The 8,666-nt window shown below is 46.5% G+C and overlaps 1 pseudogene; it reads right to left on the reverse strand.

Annotated features, from left to right (window-relative positions):
* Positions 1-1,736: 1,736 nt before the first annotated feature.
* LOC109435688 (golgin subfamily A member 7) lies at positions 1,737-3,839 on the reverse strand (annotated as a pseudogene).
* Between the last annotated feature and the right edge of the window lie 4,827 nt (positions 3,840-8,666).

Raw genomic sequence — 8,666 nt, forward strand, 5'->3', positions numbered from 1 at the left:
GGGCTTTCAGGGGAGGGCACTGGCCAGAGGGGTTGATCCCTGGAATGGCTAATATGTTCTTCATCACACACGGGAGTGTTGCACCCAAGTCATCTGTGTCCCTGTCTGTCATCTGCTCTAGGCCTCCCCTCAGGGCCCAGGAGCTGGAGCAGCTCCACGTGGAGACTCAGTCAGGGACGCCATGGGTTCCTCTGTAGGGGAGAGGAGGCCTCTGTGGGACCCTTAATCCCTCTGGGATGAAAGCAACCCTAGATCCTGGAATCTCCTGTCCGTTTCTCTATGGGAAATTACCCTCACTCCCCAGGATGACTTGGGTTGGTGATATGTCTTCATGGACCACAGGTGGGTGCCCCACAGACCAGGGACCCTGGGGATGGGGAGTTGCCCCTTGATCCCTTTGAGGTCAAGGTGGGCTCCCTTCTTCCCTGGTGGTGACTCCACCTGGGGTTGAGAATCCAGAGTTTGTGCCAGGTCAGGTCTCTGTGAGAAGAGGAAGGACACAGGCTGCCGCTCCCCACCCCCAAGAGGATACGTCACTCACAAAATAGACATGAGGAGGGCTGTGATTTTCTGGGAACTAACTGAGGTCCAACCCGTCACTGTTAGGAGGTCCCTGTCCTCCCTCCTGACTCTATGACGGGTAAAGATCCACACTTGCTGGCCTCCTCCCATGCTGACTCCAGGGCCCCTCTGAGCAAGGAACATGCTCTACCTTCTTGGTGTCATTGGGTAGGGGTGGAGTGAGGGCGGTAACATGCATCTTTTTATTTAATGCATGTGTAGTAAGCATCTCTTAGGGGTGAGGTCAGACAAAGCTGGATATCTGGTCTTTTTTCAGTCTCATTTTTCCAGACTTCGTGGCTGGAGGGAGGTTTCTGTTTAGAGTCCCACACTGGGCACAAGAAAGGGAACTCCCCATCCATCATCAAGGTTAATCACCGATGCTCGGGCCCTGGCTCTGCCTCCTGCTCTCACTAAGGGTTCCTGGTCAACCTCCCACTCCCTCCTTGCCCTGCCAGGATTCCTCAGCAAGACCTCCCTGGCACAGGATCTGGGTACTCAAGGTGCCCAGGGACCAAACTGTGGGCATCACGTAACCCTCCCGGAGTCAGAAAAAAAGGCCGGGTGATGAGATATAGGCCACCTTGTAGGAAAGCACCTCCAACACTTGGTTACCGCCACCTGCGCAGACTGGTGGGCGGTCTCGGGCCCAGGGGAAGCTTGTGCGCAGGATGCTCAGGCACGCCCAGGAGCTACGAGGAGAGCGTCTGAGTGCCAGTTGGTGGGTCGGTGCTTTCCTGTAGGGACTAGGCTTCAGGAGCTTCCTGATGTCTGGGGGCACTGCTGGCTGGTTGGGAATGAGCCACAAAGAGCCATCAGACTCTCAGGCTTCGGGTCCCCACCTGCCAATCAACACCTTGCCAACGTGAGAGAGTGTAGGGACAGCCCTGGGGGCGCTCCTGCTGTCTTGAAGACCAGGGTTGCTCAGGCTTCAGCTCTTTCTGCTACTGGTGGGAGGTGGTGGGATCTGGGTTAGGGCCCAGGAGTTGTCTCTAGTTTTGTGTTTGAGATTTAAGGGGGAAAAGGGTAAAAATTCCTATCAGGTTACAAAACTGTAGATAGCCTATTGACAGACAGGCACTCTTACATCATTGTAAAATGAAAATAATGCACTGGAGTGTTCTTTTTTGTTTTTTTTTAACCTGAACATTGCATTAAATACTGCTTTAATTAAAAATAATTGTTGTAATAAAACACATAACGTTATACATTATCTTTCCAATGAGTTTCAGTTTGAGAAAATGAACAGCAGAACTAGATCTTTAAACTCTGAGTCATGGCAAAACTGGTAGTTCTTTGAAATCTGGGAGATGCATTAACAAAACCACAGACACAGCCTGTCCTTCACCAAAATCCTGGAGAAAAACATTTTATTAATCTGGGGAAATAACACTGAACACTGGCTAACATGTCACTTTGAAGTCTACAGCCACCTGGGAAGGTGGCCCAAGGAATGAAGAGAACCATTGGCACTGGTGACAGATAAGAAACTTTGTGTTGGGCTGACCAACTGCGTATTTTATTAATGGCTTTGAGTAAAAAAAAGTGAAATACTTCATTTTATTTTCTCAGAAACTAATCAAAAGATTACAGGGTTCTACACAATTTGGAAACACAAAGTGGATACTGAGTGACTAGAGGCCACTCCAGATGTGGAAAGTTAGTCCCTGGAGTAAATGGCTCTGGCAGCACATACGGAGGCATGACGCTCTGGAGAGGAGGTAAGGGACACTCTGTGATTGGCTAGTGGATAGTTGAAGGGTCCCGGCTGGAACTGGGATCTTTAATTCTATGGTTTATCTTCCACTGTTCATGCCTCTATCTTCATAAATAGTAATTTCAATAACTCTAGTCCTCTCTCAACGGCATCTGTCAGGAGGAGACCTGGGGGGTGGTGAATATATCTTCTCATTTTGCTCTTGAATGTATTTGGAGCCATTCAGAACCTTCTCCTGAGTTTCCATGCACAAGAAGATGGTGTACGCTGTTAAACAAGCCAAACAACCTTCGAGATATGATTGACCCCCAAGCTCCTCTGCTTCTGCGTAAAGGTTATTTAGAGTTCGAGCTGTTTCTTCAAACTGCTGCCTATCAATCCGATTTTCCAGCTCCGCAGGAAACCTGGCCTGGTATGGCAGCGTGTGTCACGGCCGTGGTCTCGCTGAGTGAACACCTTCCCAGAAAACGCATTGCGGGTTCGGGGGACATCAACCACGGGTGAGACCCAAGCCTGGATTTACGACTGAGCCCTTCAGTCCCTCAGACCCACCCATTGCCCACATATATAATCTGTGAACACTCCAGCGATTTCACTCTGTCCACTTCTACTAGTCACCCCCGTACACAGGGTAGAGAGGCACACATTCCCCGCTGGGTGGAAAGCATCTGACTACAGAAAAAAAAGAAAGTGTCCCAATGCTGCTGGGTAATGATGAGGCACTGAGGGTGGAGGTCAGGGCAAGGTGGTGAGGGCCACTGTTTGTGAGAACTTTCCCCTCAAAATCACATACAAAGGCACCTGCTGGGCCTGTTACAATGTGGTGATGGCTGAAGGATGGAAGTAGAGGCTGGTAGTTTAAGTATCACATCAGAGAGTGGACAACAGATCCTGCCCAGAGTCTAGAGGTGGGGGGTGAACGGTGAGGACACTACGAGACCCCCTCCCCCCTTAATGAGGGAGCATCAAAGGCTCCTGTGGTTCAGAGAGGGGCCCAGGCCTGGGGGGCAGGGAGCTGTCAGCCCCCAGGTGCTGGGACTGAGCTCCTGACTGAGTCCAGTCACCGACAGTCCATTTTCGGGGGTAGATTCATACTTAAGGAATGTTGCCACGGTTTATGATCCTGAAAATATAGAGAAACCCTTGACATAGTTTTTTTCTAATAAGTTGGTTCTTCCAAATGATAGTAGGGACTTTGCATCCATTGCTAAAGCACCGGTTAAGATGGTAAGAACATCATAGTAGATGGTCTAATGACATGGCATATAGATCTGTTACGTGTTTTCTCTTCCCAATGTCTCTAGTACTTCCCTCACCCAACTTTGTATTATAACCCAGTGGTGTCATTCTAATTTGTGGTTATACCCTTTGAAAACCCAGTGTTACAGTTGGTGAGCTATAGGCAACCATCAATTAACTACCCCTAAATATGCCTCCTTCTGAAACTGAATGTGCCCTTTGTCCAAGGTCAGCCCTTCTCCCTCAATCTCCAGCCCGTTTGTGCTCCAATTCTAGCAGGAACAATCCACTAGGGGGCACTCACGCTCTTCCTTGAACTCATGTGGTCCTTTTCCATCACCTGCCCCAAATGCAAGTATTTTTACTGCCGAGACAGCCAACTTCAAATACTCTTTAGATTTGCTCAGTATGAGGTTTCTGGGACAGACAACGGGGTTCCCAGGGAGGATTCTCACATTGGAAGGTGTGACAGCATGGGCTGTTGACCCAGAACCAACCCAAGGGTCCAAGTCACCGGGGAAAGGGATTGTTCTGTGCACAGTGGACAATGTAGGCTGGATGCTCAGGGCCCAGATGCCCCTGCCCCAGGGGTGGAGACAGTGGTCATGAGCCTGTGACCTCGAGGGCCCTGTCACTTAGGATCTGTGTACATGGGCCTAAGCTGGGCTGCTGGGGAATATTTCAGACTAGGCCTTCCTCAGTGGAGGTGGGTCCTCCTGGGTATTTCAAGAACCTTCCTACCTGAAGAATCAGGAGAGACTGACATTCACCATGGCACAGGTTCTCTCTGGGCCTGAGGGAGCAGGCGGAGTCGGGTTTTTGCCATCAACTCCAGATCAGGACCAGGGATGTGGGAGCATGTGGTCCTGCCTGCCCTTAACTCTCGGGACACCACCACTGGGGTGTCTGTGGGGAACTCGGCGTCCCCTCCCCCACCCTGCAGTTCAAGAAAGGGACCTCAGAGCCCCTTCATGTATTGTCAGACAATGAAAGAACACAGCTGAGTTAGGACAGGTGGAAGTGAGGGGTAGGAGCGGTGAGATGATGGGCAGACACGAGGCCCACAACTCACTTAGCCTCGTGTGCTTGAAAAATATATTACAGTATAACATATATGTCTCTAGCTCAAGCTCCTTCATGGTTCAGATATTCTCTGTCTTTACTCTTTAGTTTGCTGTCTCAGTTACTGAGAGACATACACTCAAATCGCCTACCAGGAGAGTGAATTCCAAGTAATTTTTAAGGAGAGAGGTGTCAGCCTAACACAGGGTTGCCCAAAAAGCCTGAAAAATTCTCTAATAAAATTGAACCATCAAGAGTTATTTAGGGGGCCGGCCCGGTGGCTCAGGCGGTTGGAGCTCCGTGCTCCTGACTCCGAGGGCTGCCGGTTCGATCCCCGCGTGGGCCAGTGGGCTCTCAACCACAAGGTTGCCAGTTCAATTCCTCGAGTCCCGCAAGGGATGGTGGGCTCTGCCCCCTGCAACTAAGATTGAACACGGCACCTTGAGCTGAGCTGCCTCCCGGATGGCTCAGTTGTTGGTTGGAGCGCAGGCTCTCAACCACAAGGTTGCCAGTTCAATTCCTCGAGTCCCGCAAGGGATGGTGGGCAGCGCCCCCTGCAACTAAAATTGAACACGGCACCTTGAGCTGAGCTGCCGCTGAGCTCCCGGATGGCTCAGTTGGTTGGAGCCTATCCTCTCAACCACAGGGTTGCCGGTTCGACTCCCTCAGGGGATGGTGGGCTGTGCCCCCTGCAACTAGCGGCGGCAACTGGACCTGGAGCTGAGCTGCGCCCTCCACAACTAAGACTGAAAGAACAACAACTTGAAGCTGAACGGAACCCTCCACAACTAAGACTGAAAGGACAACAATTTGACCATTGTTCCCCAATAAAGTCCTGTTCCCCTTCCCCCAATAAAATCTTTAAAAAAAAAAAAAAAAAAAAAAAGAGTTATTTAGGGCTGGCCCGGTGGCTCAGGTGTTTGGAGCTCTGTGCTCCTAACTCCGAAGGCTGCCGGTTCGATTCCCACATGGGCCAGTGGGCTCTCAACCACAAGGTTGCCAGGTTCAATTTCCCACAAGGGATGGTGGGCAGCACCCCCTGCAACTAATGATTGAACGTGGCACCTTGAGCTGAGCTGCCACTGAGCTCCCAGATGGCTCAGTTGGTTGGAGCGCATACTCTCAACCACAAGGTTGCCAGTTCGATTTCCCGCAAGGGATGGTGGGTTGCGCCCTCTACAACTAGCAATGGCAACTGGACCTGGAGCTGAGCTGCGCTCTCCACAACTAAGATTGAAAGGACAACTTGGAAAAAATCCTGGAAAAATACACACTGTTCCCCAATAAAGTCCTGTTCCCCTTCCCCAATAAAATCTTTTAAAAAAAAAAAAGTTATTTAGTTATTGTTTACTCCAGCAGTTACATTCCTCTTACTTTTTATTCTATGAACTTGCTGTGCTGTAGGCAAAACAAAGAGGTTATAGCACCCAGGGGCGTATTATATAACCAACTGTGGTGAGAATCTGGGAAGCTGAAAGTCTTCTATTTTCATGATGGATATGTGGATTAGCATAACCACTGAGAGGAGTGTTCTCGCAATCTCTTTTCTAAAATTTTAAAAATAAATTTTATTGGGGAATACTGAGGAACAGTGTGTTTCTCCAGGGCTCATCAGCTCCAAGTCGTTTTCCTTCAATTTAGGTGTGGGGGGCGCAGCTCAGCTCCAAATGCAGTCACTGTCTTTAGTTGGTGACCACCAACCTTGTTGTTGAGAGCTCTCGCTCTAACCAATTGAACCATCCGGCTGCCCCTCCGGAAGCTCAGCAGCAGCTTTTTGTCTTCAATCTAGTTGTGGAGGGCGCAGCTCACTGGCCCATGTGGGAATCGAACCAGCAGCCCTGTTGTTCAGAGCTTGCGCTCTAACCAACTGAGCCACCCGACAGTCCCAGTTCTGGCAATTTCTATGATCATTAATGATGCCCTTGCCCTAGAAGCAGCAGCTCCACTTTCAGGTATTAATAGATCCCCTCGAGAAACTATGACCTGTGCGTGAGAAGACATGTTCAAGTGTGTGCAGGTCTTGCTGGTATAGCACAGAAATGGTTTCCACCTTCTGCCTTACATGAGGGAACGAAGTCTGGTTTTTCCCCACAGTGGACTCCTACCTGGCACTTCAAATGCAGATTTACATACAACATAGCTACGGGTGCAAAAGAGTTGATTTTTTTCCCCTGAAAACACAAACAAACAAACAAACAAGCAAACAAAAAGACCTGTTACAAAAAGTACTTAGCTTAGGACCATTTATATAAATTAAAAAATATACAACTGTACAATGTATTATTTATGAGCACAAACACGGATAAAAGTTGTCAAACCTGCATGGGAGAGCCCTTCACCTACACTATAGTGAGTACTCTGGGGATAGAGGAGAGAAGGCATGAAGAAGTGGTGTTGGATTCTATGTAACATTTGTCTCTTTTCTTTTTTTTTTTTTTTTTCAAATTAAATTTATTGGGGTGACAATTGTTAGTAAAATTACATAGATTTCAGGTGTACAATTCTGTATTACATCATCTATAAATCCCATTGTATGTTCATCACCCAGAGTCAGTTCTTCCATCACCATATATTCGATCCCCCTTACCCTCACCTCCCCCCCCCCACCCCCCTTACCCTCTGGCAACCACTAAACTATTGTCTGTGTCTATGAGTTTCTGTTTCTCATTTGTTTGTCTTGTTCTTTTGTTGTTTTTGGTTTATATACCACATATCAGTGAAATCACATGGTTCTCTGCTTTTTCTGTCTGACTTGCATTTTATGAACTTGACTCCAAAGGCAATGGAAGTAAAAGTCTCTTTTCTTAAAAGGAAGATCTGAGTGCACATCTACAATCTTCACATCTGTGAAATCTTGGAGGAGAGCAGATAGATGAGTGGTATAATAGTTTATGTGTGTAGGAAATACTTCACGTATAAAATGAAAAATACATGTATTCTATATATGACATCTCTTCATGTCAACAAATCTAAATCTCCCTCAACTTACAGACACCCATTGGACAGCAGACTGTTTCACTAAATGGACAAAACACATTGAAAAAAATGAATGATGGACATACATTGTTTGTACATTCTTTAAGCTGTAGAAAATGGCAGACCATTCTTTACATATATCTTTGCCTGTTTGACTATTTCTATAAATTCGTAAAACTGGGAATTTCTCAAAGAATGAACAGATTTGAAAGTTGGATAATATCTTAGCATATTTCTCTTGCAAAAGTTTATGACCTTTACTTTCTACAAGAAGATTTGAAATAACTTCTTGTGTTCAAGACTAGACATTATCAATCTTTTCAGTAATAGCTAACAATTTCCCATTCATTAAGTCACGTAATCATCACAATAATCCTATGAGGTTAGCAATACCTTCATCCCCTTTTCACAGATAAGTAAACTGAGGCACAGAGAAGGAAAATGACTTATTAGTTTTACCAGTTAGTGGCTGAGCAGGAACTTGAATCCTGGCAGATAGGCTCCAGAGCCTATCTACTACAACTGTTCCTCAAAAGCCTGAAAAAATTCTCTAATAAAACTGAACCATCAAGAATTATTTGCTGTTTACTCGAGCAGCATATTGTATTCCTCTTACTTTTTATTAAGTGAACTTGCTGTCCTAAAGCAAAAAGAGTTTATAGTATCACTCAAATTTTTGGCAATTTGCTTGGTTCAAACCACTCCAACTTTTGGCAATCTGATCTAACTCTGTAGCCCAGTGTTCACAGAAAAGAACGTGGTTGTACAAGTCAGTCTTTGAGGATTTGCAGAAATGGGCGTTTTAGCCTGGTATATGGCAAGTACTCATAAATGTGCCGTGTGTGCTTGAGAAAAGTGTATTATGATGTAATATTCTTTTCAGGATGTAATGAAAAAAATCAGCACACAAATGACAAATGAGAATGAGCACGAAGGGAAGGAGTTGAGTGAATTCATTTAAAAATTAATTATTCAGGGGTTAGTATGTGATATGAGCAGCATTAGTAATAGGCTACTTTCACAGTCTATCCATTTTAGTCTTGTGTTAATTTTCACGTATTTTAATATTTTTAACCCACACTATTATTACTTGATTCATAAGTACTTATTT

Source organism: Rhinolophus sinicus, linkage group LG11 (assembly GCF_036562045.2).
Source record: "Rhinolophus sinicus isolate RSC01 linkage group LG11, ASM3656204v1, whole genome shotgun sequence".
NCBI classification, from domain to species: Eukaryota; Metazoa; Chordata; class Mammalia; order Chiroptera; family Rhinolophidae; genus Rhinolophus; species Rhinolophus sinicus.